Source organism: Anas acuta, chromosome 17 (assembly GCF_963932015.1).
Source record: "Anas acuta chromosome 17, bAnaAcu1.1, whole genome shotgun sequence".
In the NCBI taxonomy this organism is placed as follows: Eukaryota; Metazoa; Chordata; class Aves; order Anseriformes; family Anatidae; genus Anas; species Anas acuta.
The window spans coordinates 11,960,297-11,978,110 of NC_088995.1; the positions used below are offsets into that span (position 1 = coordinate 11,960,297).

The 17,814-nt window shown below is 44.7% G+C and overlaps 1 long non-coding RNA gene across 3 annotated transcripts in view; it reads left to right on the forward strand.

The window, feature by feature from the left end:
* The window catches only part of LOC137841275 (uncharacterized), a 29,923-nt gene extending 12,388 nt beyond the window's left edge, over positions 1 to 17,535 (forward strand). For 2 of the 3 annotated variants that reach the window (XR_011088527.1, XR_011088528.1), the window contains exons 2-6: positions 5,711 to 5,847; positions 11,327 to 11,519; positions 13,690 to 13,772; positions 16,035 to 16,122; positions 17,233 to 17,535. This is a non-coding gene — a long non-coding RNA (uncharacterized lncRNA). The remainder of the gene's footprint in view (positions 1 to 5,710; positions 5,848 to 11,326; positions 11,520 to 13,689; positions 13,773 to 16,034; positions 16,123 to 17,232) is intronic. The other variant, XR_011088529.1, reaches the window with a different exon arrangement.
* Positions 17,536 to 17,814: the final 279 nt, after the last annotated feature.

Consider the following 17,814-nt stretch of genomic DNA (forward strand, 5'->3'; position numbering starts at 1 on the left):
GAGGGAGCAAAACAAAACCTTTGCCTCATTTCCTGTTGTGTTTTGAGGTTTCTTACCAACACTGAAAACCACAGTTCATTACGGGAAGTTTTAGTGGTCTGTATCTGACAGTGTTTTAAATCAGTATTTGGCATCAGCAAATGAGACACTTTTCCCTTGAAGTAGGAGGGGAATTTCACTCTTTTGTGTGTGTTTTGTTTGAGAAACTGTGTATTCACATTTCTTGTCAAGTTTCTCATTTATAAGCATTGCGAAAAGCTATACGAACAAAACCGAGAATGTTTTGGATGGTTTTCCTTCAAGTTTGATGAATGACACTTTGCCATTAACCTGCCTGCTTGCTATGTGTTTGGGAGCGTGGCAGTTGCTGGTCTGTTGTCAGCTTGGTTTTATATCACAGGCCCTTTGTTGAGACATTAGTTTTCAGCAATGCACTTGTTCTGGAGAGTTATGAGCTTGAGGTGCTGGTAAATTTTTATGAAGCTAGTAGGTTTATATTTTATGCCATCTGAGATGTTGGGAAGGCACTGTGTGAGGTGCTGTACAAATACACGGGTGACGGTGCCTCCCCAAAATTCACTGTAGTCTGGAGGATTGTGCAGGTAAATGCATCACAATTTCTTCGGGTGAATGAATTAATGGAGATTGCATTGCTGTGGCAGTTGAGCACAGGCTCCAGTTTACCTTCAGTTTGCTGTCCACATGCGATGCACTGCAATGTTTCTGCCTGTGTTTTGGAGAAAATGGGTTTGGAGGCTGTAGCTGCCTGGAGGAACCACCACCTCTCCCAGTGGGGCAGCAAGCCCAGGCTGAGCCCTGACTTCTCCAATGCCTCATTTGGGATTGGGAAGAACCCTGTTAGTCTCTACTTTCTGGGTACCGGTCTTCAAAAGCAACAGGATTGGTGGTAATTTGGTTTGATGAAGTACCCCAAGATTCTCAGATTTTGTGGGTAATAGGTAAACAGTAGCGGAAAAAAGGCACAAGAATGGCAGTGACACTGGCTGGCCTCATCCTGCATTGGCTGCATGTTCCTCTCCAGGCAGCCAGTCTTTGAGCGAGAAGCCTCTTCCAGACAGTTAGAAGAGGCTTGCACTATGAGGAAACCTCTTTCTATGGCATTTTCCATGAGAACTGGAACGCTCCCAACTTCTTACACTCAGGCTAGCAAAAGCCAACCGGTGGCATAGGCTGGTTGAATCTGGGCAGATCCATCACTCTCTAGTTGTCTGGTGGCTCTCCTAGCAGGGGATTGCATGGTAAGACCATCCCTTTTGGTCAACTCATGTATGATAGGGAGGTTTCCATCTGATACTCACTGGCTTGGATTTCCTATTGTATGGGATTTCTCAGCTCTGTCACCAAACCCAGCATGATATGGATGCCTTTGTGGCCAGTGTGTCACCTTCAACCTCCTGTCTTGCTACAGCTCCTGCTGCCACCTCTGCATGCACAGTCCTTCCGAAAGGTCTCAGCTCCTGATGGCTGTGTGGGAATCAGGCAAGGAAGGACTGATTTCTGAAGCAGAACAAGCTGGTGGGGTCCTGCTCTGGTTGTCTGCAGAAGCAGCTGCTCCTGGCTTGGGCAGCCCCATCTTTGGTGCCCATAGCATGGTTTTATCCCCAGGGAGTTCAGGTGAAGAAATGGAGATGGAGGAAGCTGGGGAGGGCAGAGCATCTCTCTGAGCCTGACGACTTCAACACCTCTCTCTCTCTTCTGTTTTTCCAAAATCCTTCTCCTGAAGTAGGAGTTGCTAGTCTTGATAGAAATCACAGAAATAGTTGGTGGCAGCCCTGCTTAACACCACTCAGTCCAATGGACTGATGCCCAATTTAGAGAAGAAAATAGAGATTCCTTTGTTCTATCTTTATTCATTGCATAGGGACAGCAAGGCTAAGCTAACAAGTACAAATTAGATCTCTCCTCCAGCCTGAGGTGAACAGAGATGCGAGTGCTGCTGTAATACAATATGGGTAGACTCATGTTTTGGAGAAAAAACACTCCGCTGTTCATTGCATCTGCATTTAACATTTAAGTGTTTAAGCAGGGGTGGTTATTATGACAGCTTAAGCCTGCCTGGCCCTCTTTATTTCCAGACAATATATTCTAAATTGCCTGCCACAAATGAGGGTATAGGAATTTCCCAGGGCTGCAGTGAATTTTCTCCCAGGAATAAGGAGCACGGTGCTAATGATCCCCGGTTCACCACCGAGGCTCTGCTGGGCAGCTCTGATAGCTTTTCACATGGCAGCTGCTCTAGCCATCGATACGGTATTGGCAGCTCCTCGCAGCTACACCATCTCACTTCTCACATCAAGCACACTGCCACGAAAAGCTGTCTCTGGGTCAAAGCCTCGAGAACTAGGGAACTGGCTATTACTCAGAGGTGATGGAAGTGAGTTTTCTCTCCCCATTTCCTCCAGCGGACTCTGGATCATGCCCTGAGCAAATATTAGTGACCGTAAGAAGCTGTTATGTGTCCTGTCCTTTACTATTTCTTCCAGTTTGCAGCCAGTCCCACTGCCTGGGCAATCATGGGGAAAGCCATACCTGATGCAGGTGCAGCATGGCTTTGGATGAGCAGGCGAGCATGCTGCGGGGCGAGATGGCTTTGCCTCTGCCTGCCTATGGAGACTGCGTGAGCCCCTGAGAAACGAGCTCCAGCTCTGTGGGCCTGGCCTCGGGTTAAGTGCTTTAAAATAAGGGAGGCATAAAACAAATGGTCTGAGCGCTTCCATGTGCCACCAAGACCCAGTAATTCAGTCGTGCAGGGAGAACTGCTCTTGGGCACCCTCCCCACCTCCACCAGCCACTTCTAGAAGAGATTAACAGAGGATTTAATTAATAAGCATGGTGCTTCTAGTCTCTTCTCTTTTCCTTTCCCATTTTTTTAAAATTTTTTTTAAGCACAGCATGTGCTACCTGGGCATTACCCTATGTAGTGTTCAAGCTAATACCTGTGTACTTGGGCACAGAAAGCCAAGCTGAGCTCTATTTAAGCATGGCAAGTTTGAATACACCGTCACACAATGCTGTTTCCCCTCCTAAAATGGATGTGGCTGGTGTATATGAGAGTAAGACAAGAGGCTTTAGGAAGGAGGAGGGAAAGGTCACAGTTACAACCTCATGCTGCCCATGCTATTTTCTTTGATCTCTTCACTTTAAAAGGGAATAATGCAAAATCATTAAGTCTAACACCCCTTGAAAATGCAGCGGGCTAACGAGCCCTGCAAGTTTTCCAGTTGAAACTTGTAATGTCCTTGGGTTTTGTGCCAGATAACATGTTGCTATGCCACACGCTGCCAAGGAATCCAAGTACTCCGAGTGCAGGGACACTAAAGATGCCACACAGAAGGCTCTGCATGCTTGCTGTGTTTTTCCATAGCAACAAATACGCCTGATTACAGCACATTCATATGCTCTATATAATGAGTATCCCATAGGAAATTTATAACCATGCATCCTGCATCATAATTAGAAATCAGACCCGGGCAACTGAAATGAATTCCCCAGGCATAGGATGTCAGATGTGTGGTGTGCTGAGAGAGTGGTGGGGAGCAGAGGGAGGAGAGGAGTGGGGAGGACAGCGGGCGGCTCCGCAAAATGCCCTGGCTACAATCTGTGCATCCAACCTTTGCTGCTGAACTTCACAGCTGATTCTGAAATATTTGTGCTGGCCTTCTTGGTGCTGTTTGTGTATGTGTATGAGCAGGGAGAGGTGGGTTTGGGGTTTATATCGTTGTCTTTTTCTTTTTTTTTTTTTTTTTTTTTAAAAAACAAAAATACATTTTTCCAGGCTAATTTCTCTTCTGCTCCCCTCTGGTGGGCAGAAATTGAAACCAGCAGCATTTAGACTTCAGTTCCATAGGCAAGGCATGCGCTCCTCGGGGGGTTTTGCTGTGGCTTGGTCCAATTGTTCCTGATGTATCACTTATGATATTCTTAACTACTTCAGACAAATTCAGTGATGCTCTAATGAAAAACTAAAATACACAGGCATACTTTCAACCAGGCAAATTTAATAAAGAATTTTATTCACCTGACAAATCTAATCAATTTTCACCAAGTAAGGCACCGTTCAGCCTCAAGGCTAGGAGTTCACTGCATGTGCTGTGTATATATCTTTCCAGGTTCAAAAGACTTATGTTTTGTGGCTAGTGCTGAGTTAAAAATGAAATGTTACCAGCAGGTCAAAAACTGTTTTCTAGCACAGCAATTGTGTTGGTTATTCATACGGTTCAGTCAGCGATGATAGCTATTAAGGTATCTACTTATATTTGCCATTGGCACCACATTAAGGTGTTTCCTTATATGACAAGATCCGTTCAGAGTCAGATAATTAAATTATCTTTCTTCTCCATCAACCTGTGTCACTTCAAGTTAAGAACACGCGCTACCTTTGACCATAGCCCGATCTGAGCCCACAGGTTGTCACTATATCTGAGAGCAGAAATTTGGCCACAAGCGGTAAGCAGCACCTCAAAGGGGAGACCCAAATATATACTATATATATGCCATACATACGTACACTAATTAATATTTATTATACCTTTCTAGTCAAATCAACTGGCTTGGTACCGAGAGTTAATTTTGTGAGGACTTGACATACTCCTGGTCAGAGGTGGGCTGGGAATTGTGCAGAGGAGAGACTGCACATTGAGATTTATCATGTTACATCTCCTGCTATTGCGGAGCTATCGGGGAGTGAATCAGGTCCCCAAATGTAGGTGTCTTGTGACATTTTAGATGCCCTAGAGCATTTGAGATACAGCCATGGACTTGGCATCTAGGACACAGGAGACCTGTGCCCTCTTGCAGCAGGTGCACTTAGATGCCAAAATAGCAATAGATGCTTGTCAGGTACTTGAACTGTTCCCCTGTATATACAAATGACTGTATTTATTCAACAGAGAGATTGAGATCCCAGAGATTGAGCTGAGTAATTTTTATTTCAATGGCCTTATTTAGGATGGGCTGACAAAGTTCATGAGGCTTCCAGTTCTTCCTTTCAGTACTGAAAGAAGAACAAGAAAAAAAAAAAAAGACCCAGCAAGAAGACCCAGCAAACCTCATGCTGCCCAGCTGAGCTGCATTATCCCTGTATAATGACACTAAGCGATGCTGTTATAGTCTTGTGGAAGTACAATGTTTCAGACCATTACTATCGAACAATGCACTGTGTGTGTGTGAGTATGTGTGAAGCAATTGCTGAGAGTTGCTTCATCTCATATTTTTTTTACTCAGCCACAAACCAGGTTTGGATTTGGGGCATGCAAAGGGCAGCCCGAACCTGACCTTTGAAATGACAGAAAGATTGCTGTGGCCCCTTTATTATTTCATGGGTGCTTGAATGCACACAAAGCTCACTTGCAGGCTGCTGTCATTAGTGAGCCTGGAGGATGTGGGGCTGGAGACCAGGGAGGAAAATTTTGGTCTTTGCATGGGTCTGGATGCCGTTCCCGTCTTGGGAGTGCTGATTCACATGGCTGTGTGTGCAAGGCGAAAGAAAGCAAGGCTGGGTTTCTGGGACTGTTACTGCAACAACTTTGGTGAATTCACAATTTCATTTGTTATCAACAGAGTCTTTTAACTCAGACTCAGTTTAGTGGTAAACCAGCCCTTTTACAGTAAGCACACCACCACATTCCTGTATTCTTCTCTTTGGAACAAATAAAAATGTAGTAAGCCCTTTTTTTCTTCTCCTTTCCAGGCCCTAATACCAATGTTTCTGCCAGTCCCATAGCACTGTGGTATTAATGAAATCACTGGATGATGCTCTGTGAACTGAAGTTGCCAAAACTCTCTGTTACAACCTTCAGATTAAGTGCTGCTCATAAAATCCTGGAGGTAAGGCAGCTGGGCAAACAGCCTAGAAGCCAGCCCAAGTTAAGGTGGGGGGGGGCACTTGCTGGGCACCAAATGCCATTTGTGCTCTGCGTCCAAGTGCTCCAGCTGCAGAAGGCCTTCTTTCACAATGCCTGTCCCCAGGGAAGTGTTATTCAGTCTCTGGAGGGAATATTGCAGCAGTTCTCATGTCATTTTTTTTTTTTCCCTGCTGTATATCTGCTTTCCCCCAAAAGTGGCCAAGTCAGATAGAAGTGAGTTTTCACCTGGAAGAGATATTGCAGAATCCGCCATTATCTTGCTTGGCACAGGGTGGCAAAGCATGATCTTTAGGCTTTTCTTCTTTCTCCTTGCTTACAGATTCCCAGGGCAAAGGACAGGTTAGTAAATGGCTGTCGTGTAAGGGAAGAGTAATTTTCACCCTCAGGTTTCCCATTGCGTGGGGGCCAGCGGGCTCCCTTCTGCACGACACCAAATCTCTCTGTGATTTACTGTAACTGAGAGCATACAGCTCAAAGTTCCTCTCTCTGTGCTCCCATGGGGCTACAAGTGAGGTGTATTCATTTTCAGGGGATTTCCTTGACTATGGACAATAAAAGAGCCACTCATGTCAGCTGGCACTCCTCCTGCTGAGGTCCATGCAGTGGCTGGCACAGGTCTTTGGGGCTTTTCCAGATCTCTGCTGCAATGTGATGTGTTGCTGAACCTGCAAGTGACTGAGCTGTTGTCCTTCTAAAGGCTCCAGGGCTGGGTTTTCCTTCTCAATAGAGCATGGATAAGGAGGGGTGTTGAATCCTGGCTTAGGATGACTGGATTGACAGACGTATCCTCCTGTAGTTACTGCAATGCTCACTGGGGCAGCAGAGCAGATTTTAAAGTTATCTACACATGAAACAAGTTTGGTGTAGCAAGAATAGATCAGAGCAGGAAAAGAGAAATGAGTAAGGAGGAGGGGTTGGGAAATAGACTGATGTGTCTTTGGCGGGAAGAAAAGGGATGTGTAAAACAGGCACAGGAACAGTAGATCAAAGTAGCCCAGCGGGAAGAGGAGAAAGAGCAAACTAGTTATTGCATGAACAAAAATACCATCGTGGATGAGACATGAAGGGAATGACAGGAGGAAAGGAACAGAGATTGAGAGTAAAAAGAAACATTTTCCTCTTAGAAAAGAATAGAAGAAGAGTAATAAAGGATAGGAGTGGGAGGTGAAAGAGAATTAGATAAAGAGGAGGAAGGCTGGAAATAAAGACACACTAAAATGGTGTCTGCATGACCCCAGGGGAAGAGCAGCAGCGAGGAGATTTGAAATTCACTCTGGGCAGCGTGTAGCATATCATGAGGCTCAACTCGTACAGGAGCTTTTTCTTTCTTTCTCTTTTTTTTTTTGGGTGGGGGGGGTGGGGTAGAGGAATATATGTGTGTATTTTTGTCAGGGTGGTGGTTACATGGGATGGGGCTGCAGGAACTGGAGCTCTGGAAGAGGGAGCCACGGCTTTAGTGTTGAGAGAAAGAGTCCAGGGAAGCATGACCAAGCTGCTGTGGTTCAGTGAACCAGGCAGCATGTGATGACATTTCCCTTAAATCCCTGCCTTGTGATTAGCTTTCTCCGAGGGAAGCCGAAACGTCAGCAGCTGCAGCGGCTGGCTGCACAGCGCCCTGCGGGACGCACCTGGGCTGCCTGCCCTTTTGGAGATGGGGTCGTGGGAATCAGAGTGGCTGGGAGGGGGAAATAATCCCAGAAATACACCTTGAAGAGCAAGGAAATTCCCCTACCTCTGCACTCTCTCTCCTGCACCTGCTTGGGGGGAAGTTGTGTTTTGAAGGAGTTTTGGTGCTTCAGCAGCCAGGTTCCTGCTCGTGTGGGCAAGCAGCTGCCCAAAGGCAGGGGACAGAAATAAATTAGTGAGGGCACATGGGAGGAGGAGGAGGACAGGGCGTGCAGTTCTGGCTCTGTGCTGGAGACTGGCAGGGGAGTGCAGGGGCTGTGGCAGCTCTGCCTGGCTGTTTGCTGCAGTTATCTTCATGGGCCTGGATCTGGCACCTGCTGCCCTCCAGGGCTCAGGACAGCAAGAGGGACAGACGGCATCCTGCCAGCTTCCACTGAGCAAACAGCACTCGCAGGCCAAGAGCACTGCTGATAAAGCTTATTAAAAAGACAATCTCCCAGCACTTGCTTTCCAAATGACACCTGCTTTTCACACCCCAAATTATTATTATTATTATTTTTAAGTTTGTCTGTTTGCTCACGAGATTTGCAAAGGAGCCAGAAAGTATCACACTGTGCTTGCCTTCTTGCCTTCAGTGTCAGCATCGGAAGAAAAGCAAAAGGCATGGGGGGAGCTGATGCCAAGTATGAACATATCAGTCCAGCTTCAAATCTTATCTGCCACTATGCTGCCTGGAGCTGTAGCAGCTAGAAGGTTGCAAGATTTGTGTTCCTGTTGTGGCCTTCTCACACTGAGCAGGGTTTGAGCCGAAGCAGACAACTCACTTGAAACACACGGTTTATCTGTAGCCAGAACTTACTTGTGGGCAGCAGGTTCCAGGTTATTGTGAGCTAAAATTTGCCTGGACTTTGCAATGAGGACAAGCCCGATGAGCCTTTACTGAAGCCTTCATACAGTACTCATTTCTCGTGAGTTCCTGCCTGGCTTGCTGCCTCTTGCTGCCTGTTTGGGGTGTCCAAAGCCTGCCCTTTTGACAGCTGGAGAAGCTCTTCATACTGCCCATCTCCTGGGGGCTCATGGGGCAGATGTGCCCTCATCCTCAGTACCCATTGCTTGGTGGACCAGCCTGCCTTCTCCACACTTGGAACCAGTGCTGTTAGTTTGTTGGCTCTAATAATGTTCATTTGAAGCTCTAATGGATATCCACGCAGATAACATGCTAATTTATTAGTTCGGCTCAACAGGGTTGCAAGATGAAAAATGATTGCGGAAGACTTTTAATAAAATTCAAAGGGATTTTATAGGTCTCAAGCCACTTTTAAAATGCAAAAGAAAGCCGAGTATTACTTTGTTATCCTACATAATTCTATCCTGCCTAATGAGGTCTGGAGCTAATCTTCAGCACTCTGCCCTGGGATCAGAATTGCTGGAGCAGGTAAACACTGCTAAGTACCGCTCTGCATCTTTGAGTTTTACTTGCACTGTCACTGTGACTTTCTGTTCCTTTCCTCTTATGAACTTTTCATAAAGCTCAGAATAGAGATTATTATGTAAAAATATAGAACTGGCTTCCTGTAGAGCAGAATTGGCCTCCTTTTCCTCTCTGCTGTGTGTTGGCCTGGGGGAGAGCACGCATCTATTTTCACATTGCTTCTCCAAAGGGGCATAGAGAAACCAACCCATGAGGGCACACTGCTGGGCTGTGACATTTGTGACACTCATGCTACAAGCTCAGTTAGGGCTGTGTGTTTCTTTTTCATGACAGCTTCACCTTTCTTGATCATTTTTTTCAGTTGTCTTTTTTTTTTTTTTTTTTTTTTTTTTGGGGGGGTGGGGGGGAGGGACAGGCAGCAGGAAGAAAGGAGGGGTATACAAATTTGGGGGAGAAATGACCTGCATAATCCAGTTCAGGAGAGAGCAAGAACTTCTAATCTAAATGTGGGAGGGATATTTATTATCACCTGCTGTGTTTTTTTTTCTTTTCTTTTTTTTTTTTTCCTAGTAGAGACAATCGATGCAGTTTGACAGAGTCAGTGCCAAGGAGGACAGAAAATACAGGCTAAGACTACCAATTACTATAAACTGGTAACCCCACTTGATTCAGTGGAGTCACACTAATCTACACCATCTCAAAACCTGCTTCCCATCTGAGAAGCTGTAATAAACTTTGTCCTTGTCAGTAGTATTTCAGCTCAGATCTCGCCACTAAAAACAAACAAAGCATTAAAAAAGTCAGTCTTGTTAGTGGGTCCTCTTGCTGCTCTTGCAGTTATCCCCTGCCTATATAGGTAGTGCTGCAGCTTATTTTGGACTAGGTTAAAAACAAGGTAACCAAACCCCAGTTCTTAGAATAGCTTGGAGAAGCTTATCTACATTTCCAGAAAATTACACTGTTTCACAGCAGGCTCCACTTTGCTGGTTTCACAATGTGTACACACCATAACCAACAAGAAAGCAAAACTAGATGAGATTAGAGTTCATTATTACACTTACTGATTTAATATGGCAGCACATGTATGTCCTGTGTTCAGGACAATTTTTAAAAAAAATTTATTTAAGTATGATGACATTACTAATTTTTTTCCTGACTGTGTAAGCAGTGCTTGTCTCAGTAATCAGCAGAGCATAGTTGCTTACGTGGTTTGGATACTGGAGACAGTTTTGTTAACAGACTGACCCAGTGATTCATTTTGGTCCTATTATTCAGTGATTATAGTGTGACCTGGGGAATATTAGCCATAGCCAAAGCAGTGGAGGTTGAGGTGACCACTTACCAAGAAAATGTAGCTTTCAGGGTATAATCTGTTTACAAGCATTTAATTGCAGTAAATGAGCCAGGCAGAAGGTGAGGAAGCTCTGAAACACAGAGGAATAATAAATTGACTCATGTTTATTTAAGCATTTATATCTTCTGAAGCTGGGCTTAGCCTGAGGATACATGGGTATTAAGACATTTTCGTAAAGCCCCTTCTGTATCACACTTTCTCACCAGTACTTTAATCCAAACCCTTTCTCCCCTTCTGATGGGTTTGGTGCACTTCTACACCATTTTCTTCGTTTCTCCCCTGTGATCTCTGCTGGTGAGTCCTGCACATTTCCCTCCCTCTCCCAGCCTGTTCTTTGTATCTCAGTGAAGGCTGCTCTTGCAAGCTGGTTTATCTTCTCCCACCTTGTTTTAATTCAAGTGTAGAATTTCTGTCTCAGTGGCTGAACATATAAACTGGGATGTATCACTTTAGGCCAGCTGAAACTGGTACTTTCCAGAAGAGTTTAATTAATTAAACATATCCCAAACCCAAATTAATTTTTAGCCAAGACGTAAAATGCCTGACATAAAATGGATTATTTTGTTGAGTTTTCTTATTGATGAGCCCACATTTAACATTAAACTAAAATCTAAATTATTTTTTTTTCTTGCAAAATGTCAACATTTTCATTTTGAAAAATGTCAAAACAAAATGTTCTGACATTTTGGAAAATCCATCTCCTCCCATACCAATTTCCCTTCAAAAAACCTATCATTAATTTGTTATTCATATAAATAACCCCATCAGTGTTTTTGGACCTGATTTTTACAACCCAACCTGATGCAGAAGGGCTATTTTTAGAAGGGTATCTGCTCTTCTGGGTGAGCTGCTCGTGTGATTGCAAGCCCTGCCACACTTCAGGGTTGCACCTTGCACTGAAGGCTGGGTGTAGGAGGGACGTGCTAAGGGGAGAGGTGGTGCCATGGCTTGGTGGCTCAGGTTTTGTGGGGGGTAACTGCTGTGGTGGATCTTGCATAGCTGCGTTGGTTTACCTGTGATTGTTTTCAGGTAACTGTGGATGAGCTTAGCCTCATCTAGGTGCCAGATCCTCTCGTCTAGGGGGCTGCACTGTGGAGCAGCAGAGTCCAACACCAAGTGCTCCCACCTTGGGGAAACAGCCTTTGTTTCCCTGAGTATTGACCTGGAGTCCCAGAAGGTGTTCTTGAACTGTTAACTGAAATGCCTTGGGCTTTTCTGTCAGGTAAGGAAATACTGTTAATGCTTGTCTTGCAGATGAAGAAAGGAAGTATGTTTCCCTGGCTCTAGCTGATTTTAGCAGTTGCTTTAATTTTTATGATTTTTTTTTTTTTCCTGGTTATAGCCCAGAAATATGCTTTCCCCGTGATTCTCATTTACACCTAGCTGGACAGCATCATGCTGCTCCCTTCTCCCCTGTTGCAGTTCTTCCTTGCACAGCTCCTGCCTGCTGTGCGTTGGGATTATCTGCACCACGTCCCTCACTGCTGAGCTCAGGCGGATAGGATGTGTTGTAGCTGTCTACCATTGGTCTGAGAACCTTTTCAGTTTGTTTTACATCACACTACAAGAAGTGTGTTCACTGCCCAGCAAATCCCAGTAACGCCTCTGAAGCTGTGACATGTTGTGGGCTTCATGTTTCAGCTCCGCATCCACTTTTGTTCCTGTTGTGAGAGACAAAGAAGAGTGAGCAGTGAAAGCTGTCGCGCACATTAGTTATGATTTGATCAGCCCTATTTATGATTTCATGATTCAAATGTCTGGCTTGGAAAATGGCAGTGCTGATGGGCTTGGTTTGCTAACAAGCTCACAGAGGATGCCTGCTGGAAGCACTCACACTGGTGAGGCGGCAGCCTTGTGCTGGCGCAGCCAGCAGCTCTCGAGGGAGCTGAGCAAGGTGACCCACGCAGTGTCTCATTCCTGTGATTTATCAGAGACCCAGGTACACTTTCTCCCTTGACATTGTCTCCTATAGTTTATGCCATCTCTGCAGTCAGGGCGAAGCCGTGAGGAACATGTAGTTATGAGATTTCCTAATCCCTTCTGGTGCAGAGCCGATCCTCATTGGCATGCGCGTGTTTCACGGGCTGCAGAGCGTGGGTGGTCTGCACGTGGGGCGCGTTAAGCAAACTGACAGACACCGGCACGCTGCTAGTTGTGGCTCCCATAAAAGATGCACTGCACATATGGTCCGAGTGTGTATGCCCTGTTTGTATTCATTTATCGATCGGCCTGGAGGTGGCTGCAATAATTAACCGTAACGAACCCACAAGACCCAGGTCTGTCGGATGCAGCTCTCATTTATAGGAGCCCTCAGCCAGGGTGGGCTATGAGCGGCCGTGCTGGTCAGGCAGCGCCGGGAGCATCGGTGTCTGGGGTAGGAGAGGTTGGTCATTACAGTCCCTTCCTGATGTCTGGCATCCCAAGCATTTACGCGTCTGTCTTAAGCTGTGGATTGTTCCAGTGTCTTGAGTTAACCCTGGGCTTAGTTCAGCTCCTATTAAAACTTGTGAAAAGATTCCCATCGGTTTCTGTTGCAACTGGGCTTCCTACTTTGCCTTTCACTGCCTGAAGAACAGATTGATCACACGGGATTTGCAGCGGAAAACTAATCTGTGCCAAAAAATGTAGACAGCTTTGCAAGAGCAGACATTTCAAATTGCTGGGCTGCAAACTACTTGGAGCAACTTGTAAAACCATCTGAAATGGAAATATTTTTCTCATTTTGAATATTTTTTATTTTTTTTTAATTAATCTGTAGATGAAAATACTCTTCTGATGTTCAAAGAGGGTATACTTGATTCGGACTGAGATTTTATGGTGGGTTTAAGACTATCTAAGTGAAGGCTTCTGGTGAGGGGAAAATCTGCATCTTGTTTCGTCCAGGGTCTGGCTCTTGTGGTGCTGCTTTTGGGTTCACAGTTCTCAGATGGGACACTGACCCTCAGCATCTGTGTGAAGGTTTTCATGTGTGTGTATGGAGAAAACCCTTCTGGAGCAAAGTAACCTAGAAATGTTAGTGTACGTTGGCGTGTTTGTCACGTGAAGATGTTGCGTATATAAAGGGAGCTTTCTGAGAACCAGCAGTGGGGTAGCAGATGCTGTGGCAGAAGTGCTTGGGGCCGGGCAGCTGCTGCCGTGTGCCGGCTGTACGTGGGGAAGTGACCTGAGCTTGCCTGGCTGCCGGCTCCTCAGCACTTGAGGCCTGCCATGAGGCCTGCGGTGGTGAAGGGTAGTACAGAGGAGGGAACTGAAACAAGAAAAAAGAAGCTGAGGGAGTATTTTAAAGAAATGGGTGTTTCTCTCATGCTGTAAGAAGCTATGACCAGAGCTGGGCCAGTGGCCTGCTCCCAGTCCCCTGCTCCCAGTACACGACTTCTTTCGGTTCCTTCTAGATACTTGTGAAGCAGGAAGGCCCAGCTACGTCTGCTCCAGGCCTCATGGTCACCTTCAGGAACGGCGGCTTGGCCCTGAATTGGTAAGGAGCTGTCCCATTGTCTGCATGTTCCCTGCTCAGCAGGAAGCAGAAAAAAAGCAAAGGAAGGTCGTCTGTACAGCAAAAGGCACCGAGAGGACCGTGTGTCAAAGCCAGGCTATCATTTCCCATCACCTTGCAGGCTGTGTGGGCGTCAGTGTCAGTTAGTCTCTTAGACTGCAGTGAAGGTCATCTGAACTTTAATATGATTCATCTGGTGTTTGTTGTTTTTAAAAACTCTGCTAGTGAGCAAAGCCCCACAGCAATATTTCAGGGAAACTCAGACTGTGGTGCTGGGCAGAGCATGACTGTGACTCGGGCTTCACACAGAATCACACAGAATTTCTAGGTTGGAAGAGACCTCAATATCATCGAGTCCAACCTCTGACCTAACACTAACAGTCCCCACTAAACCATATCCCTAAGCTCTACATCTAAATGTCTTTTAAAGACCTCCAGGGATGGTGACTCCACCACTTCCCTGGGCAGCCTGTTCCAACGTCTAACAACCCTTTCAGTAAAGAAGTTCTTCCTAACATCCAACCTAAAACTCCCCTGGTGCAACTTAAGCCCATTCCCCCTCGTCCTGTCACCAGGCACGTGGGAGAACAGACAGGACGAGGGGGAATGGGCTTAAGTTCTCGTCTGTAAAGCAAGCTGAAGGATACTGGCCTTCACTGTGAGGCGGGGGTCTGTGAAGGAAAGCTACATGAGGGGTGGGAATTTTGATATTCCCAAGTGTCTGGAGAAAGATAAGCAGCATTTGGTCCTCTCTGCTGTAAAACCTCTTAGATGAAGCCTGTGTGGGTGGAGCTGGATCCCACAATACCTGCCTAAAATAGGTAGGAGCCTGTTTTATGTCTTCATATATCCCTGCACAGATGCAGCAGTAGTAGGCCTGGGAACAGAGAGAGAATTCAGGGGTATCATCTCTTTAAGCACGTATCCAGACCGCCTTAACGTATTCCCCTAGCATTTACAGGAGGACTTTTCCTCTTTTTTATTTATTTATTGCCTGCCTAATGGTTTCAGCCTTATCGCAAAGTATGATAGCAGCATATCACTGAAGTATAGCTTGCAGACTGCTACTGCAGTCACAAGTAAGTAGTAAATAGCCCATTCAGAAAAAATAAATGCAACTTTTATCAGTGTGTCCATGGCACCGTATGTCCAATTTGGGATTGATCACTCATGCAGAAAAGCTAATAACGCTAAGTACTCTGCTTTCAGACTCCATAGTCAGAGATAGGATAGGTGACCTCTGCTTGCCCCACAAGCCTGGCACTGTGCAGCTTCATCAGTTGCCAAATTTTGTTTGTTTAAAGAAGGCGGTAGATGTGGAGAGCAAGAGATAAAAGGAAGAGAGCAGGATAAAGAGTTTTAGCTTAATTAAGAGAACTCCAAAGGTGAGGAGATCTAGCCCCTCCATCTTCTAAAGCTGTACCCAAATTAGTGTAATTCCTCTTTAGGACTGCTGTGTCAGACCTGAGGAAGATAACAAATGCTTCTGGACTGGGGGAGTGGCAAAGAAAAACCCAAATCCTTTTGCATGGGGTTTCCAAACATTTGCACATCTGACTGCAAAGAACAGTCTGAAAAATGTGAAGCATCTGCAGTGCCTTGCCATGGCTCCTTTTAAGAGAAGCTGTTTCCACTGAATGAACAAATGGTTAAATAACTCCTGCCTAGATTCTTCTTTTCTGGACTTTAATGGAGAGAGAGAGAAGTTTCAGCCTCCAGATGCTTGCTGTTTGTAGTAAGGGGTTGAGGTTCATTCGTGATTTCTGGTCTGCTCCTATAGACAGGGTATGGACATTTGTGGTTCTGGGCTGCCCAGGATCTTTGAATGTTTTTGTCACTTGGTTCATTTGAATGGAGGTTTTAGATTAGGGTATTTTTGGCACACTGAAATAACACGTAAATCAGGTGGAATTTTGTGCTGCAGTGTTTAAAGAAAAAAGTGAAACTCCATTCTCAGTATTGCTAGACATTACTGCAAATGATATACTTGTATCAGCAGTTTATTTGACAACGTAACTACAGATTGATGACAACTATATATATATATATATATAAAAGGGGGAAGAAAAAGGAAAAAGACATTTTGATTATATGTTAGCATCCTCAAGAATTAGAGAGAGAAAAAAAAGCTAAGAAATGAGATATGGCTTCAATCTTTGGAAATGTTCTGTAACAGTAAAGTACTAAAATCTTCCCTTAATATAACTGAAAACTGAGGTCTCACTTTCTTCTAACTTGGTACAGGTGCTGAGAACAGGACAGTTCAGAGTGACAGTTTCTTCAGAGTTCTGCAAAGACTTCGATGCTGTGGGAGGAAGCACAAAGGCATAAGGTTGGTGCTCAAGAAGAGCATAAGTGCTGCCAGCAGCTGTGTTAATCTCTCTAGGATTTTACAATGTGTAGATTAGCTCTCAGGAATAATGGAGTTTCTTAATAAACAGTCAGTCTCTTGACCTTGCTTTGTGCTGTCAAACAGTTGGGAAAATTAAAATAAACATTACCCATTCTAAATTTTAAACATAATGAAAGAGAGAATTACAAGGTATTGGCCTGCCCTTTCTGCAAACGTGGAGAGTTGTTGCCAAAGGGAAGAGCAACGTGAACCATCAGGAACTGTTCTGGATGCTGCTAAATAGTGGTTTTGTGATGGGGAAAAGCAATGTGTTTTGGCCCTTGCTTCAACATGCTGGAGTTACGGAGACCTAGAACAGGCAGAAAGCTTCTCCAGGGCCTAGTTGCCATGGGCACTATATCACACATCCATTTCTAATCTTGAAACCACAGTGTAACCCCGTAAGGGTGAAAGTAGGACATTTTCCAGTTGATCCATTCTGGACAGCTTTTTGCCTGTGAATTAATACAGAGGTGCTTGATAGAAGCTTATAATAGCTGTTTGCCTAAATATTTCTGTTGGATTCAAAAATCAAATACCTGCTTAAAATGTCCTTCCAAAATTGTCTGCACACTTCTTGAACTCCATTATAATTGATCCCAAATAGAAAGTCTCATGTGTTGGTAACAGGTACCATAGGAAACCTTTAAACCTTCATAAAAACACATACAAGGCAACAGCTAAGACTACAGAGATGTTACTATAAAGGGCAGCATTTTAAGGCATTTGGACTCCTTTTTGGCTATTTTCTATTACAGCAACACAGTGTTTCCCTTATTATTTTTGGCTTGTTTTTCAGTGGGCTAAATGGCCTAGAGGTACCAAGAGTCTGGCCTTTATATGAAGAAGAAAGCTAAGATTTAGCGCAAAGATTTATCTCCATGAGCTAGGGAAAAATTCCCTTCTTTATGATGGGTCCAGCCCTTTAAAGCCTCTGAAAGGAAACCAAATATCTTTAATTCCCAGGAGACATCTCAGAGGATCAGAGCTAAACTGTTACTCTCTGAACTATCAGATACTGAGACCTCTGCATGACCCTTTGTGTTTCAGCATCCAGAGGCTGTGGATTCCCCAGAAGAACCTATTTCCCTGATAACTAGAGGCTGAACAAGAGTGCGTCGTTATAGAGGTTTAAATAACCCACATAAGGTCAGCTGCTGCTTAAATCCTTACTACCAGGTCTGTAGATATTTTTGCTTTGTTTCTAAGCAAGCTGAGAGTCCCGGTGCCAAAGGGCAACATGTAAATTGTGCTGTTATTCTGCAGTGTGCAAGGTAATAAATGGTGCTGTCAATTGTTTTCACTCAAGTGACAGATTTATTCTCTTCAGAATGAATAACCAGGAATGGCTATTATTGCAAAAAATTCACTCTGTATCATCTTATGCCTGTTTAACAAATAATGCTGAAGTCTAATTGCCTTACTACATGGCCAAGCATCTATGACTTAATGGTTTTTTTATTGAAGATGTGTAATTTACCATTGCTTTTTGATGTGCCATCAGATCAAATGTCTCCATGAATCACATTTGCAATCTAGCACTGCTTGTCCCAAAGGAATGCTCTTTGTCCCATTCTTTTCTAGTGATCTGGCTAAAAACAGTCTTTTCCAACACAAACTATTAAGCTTCTG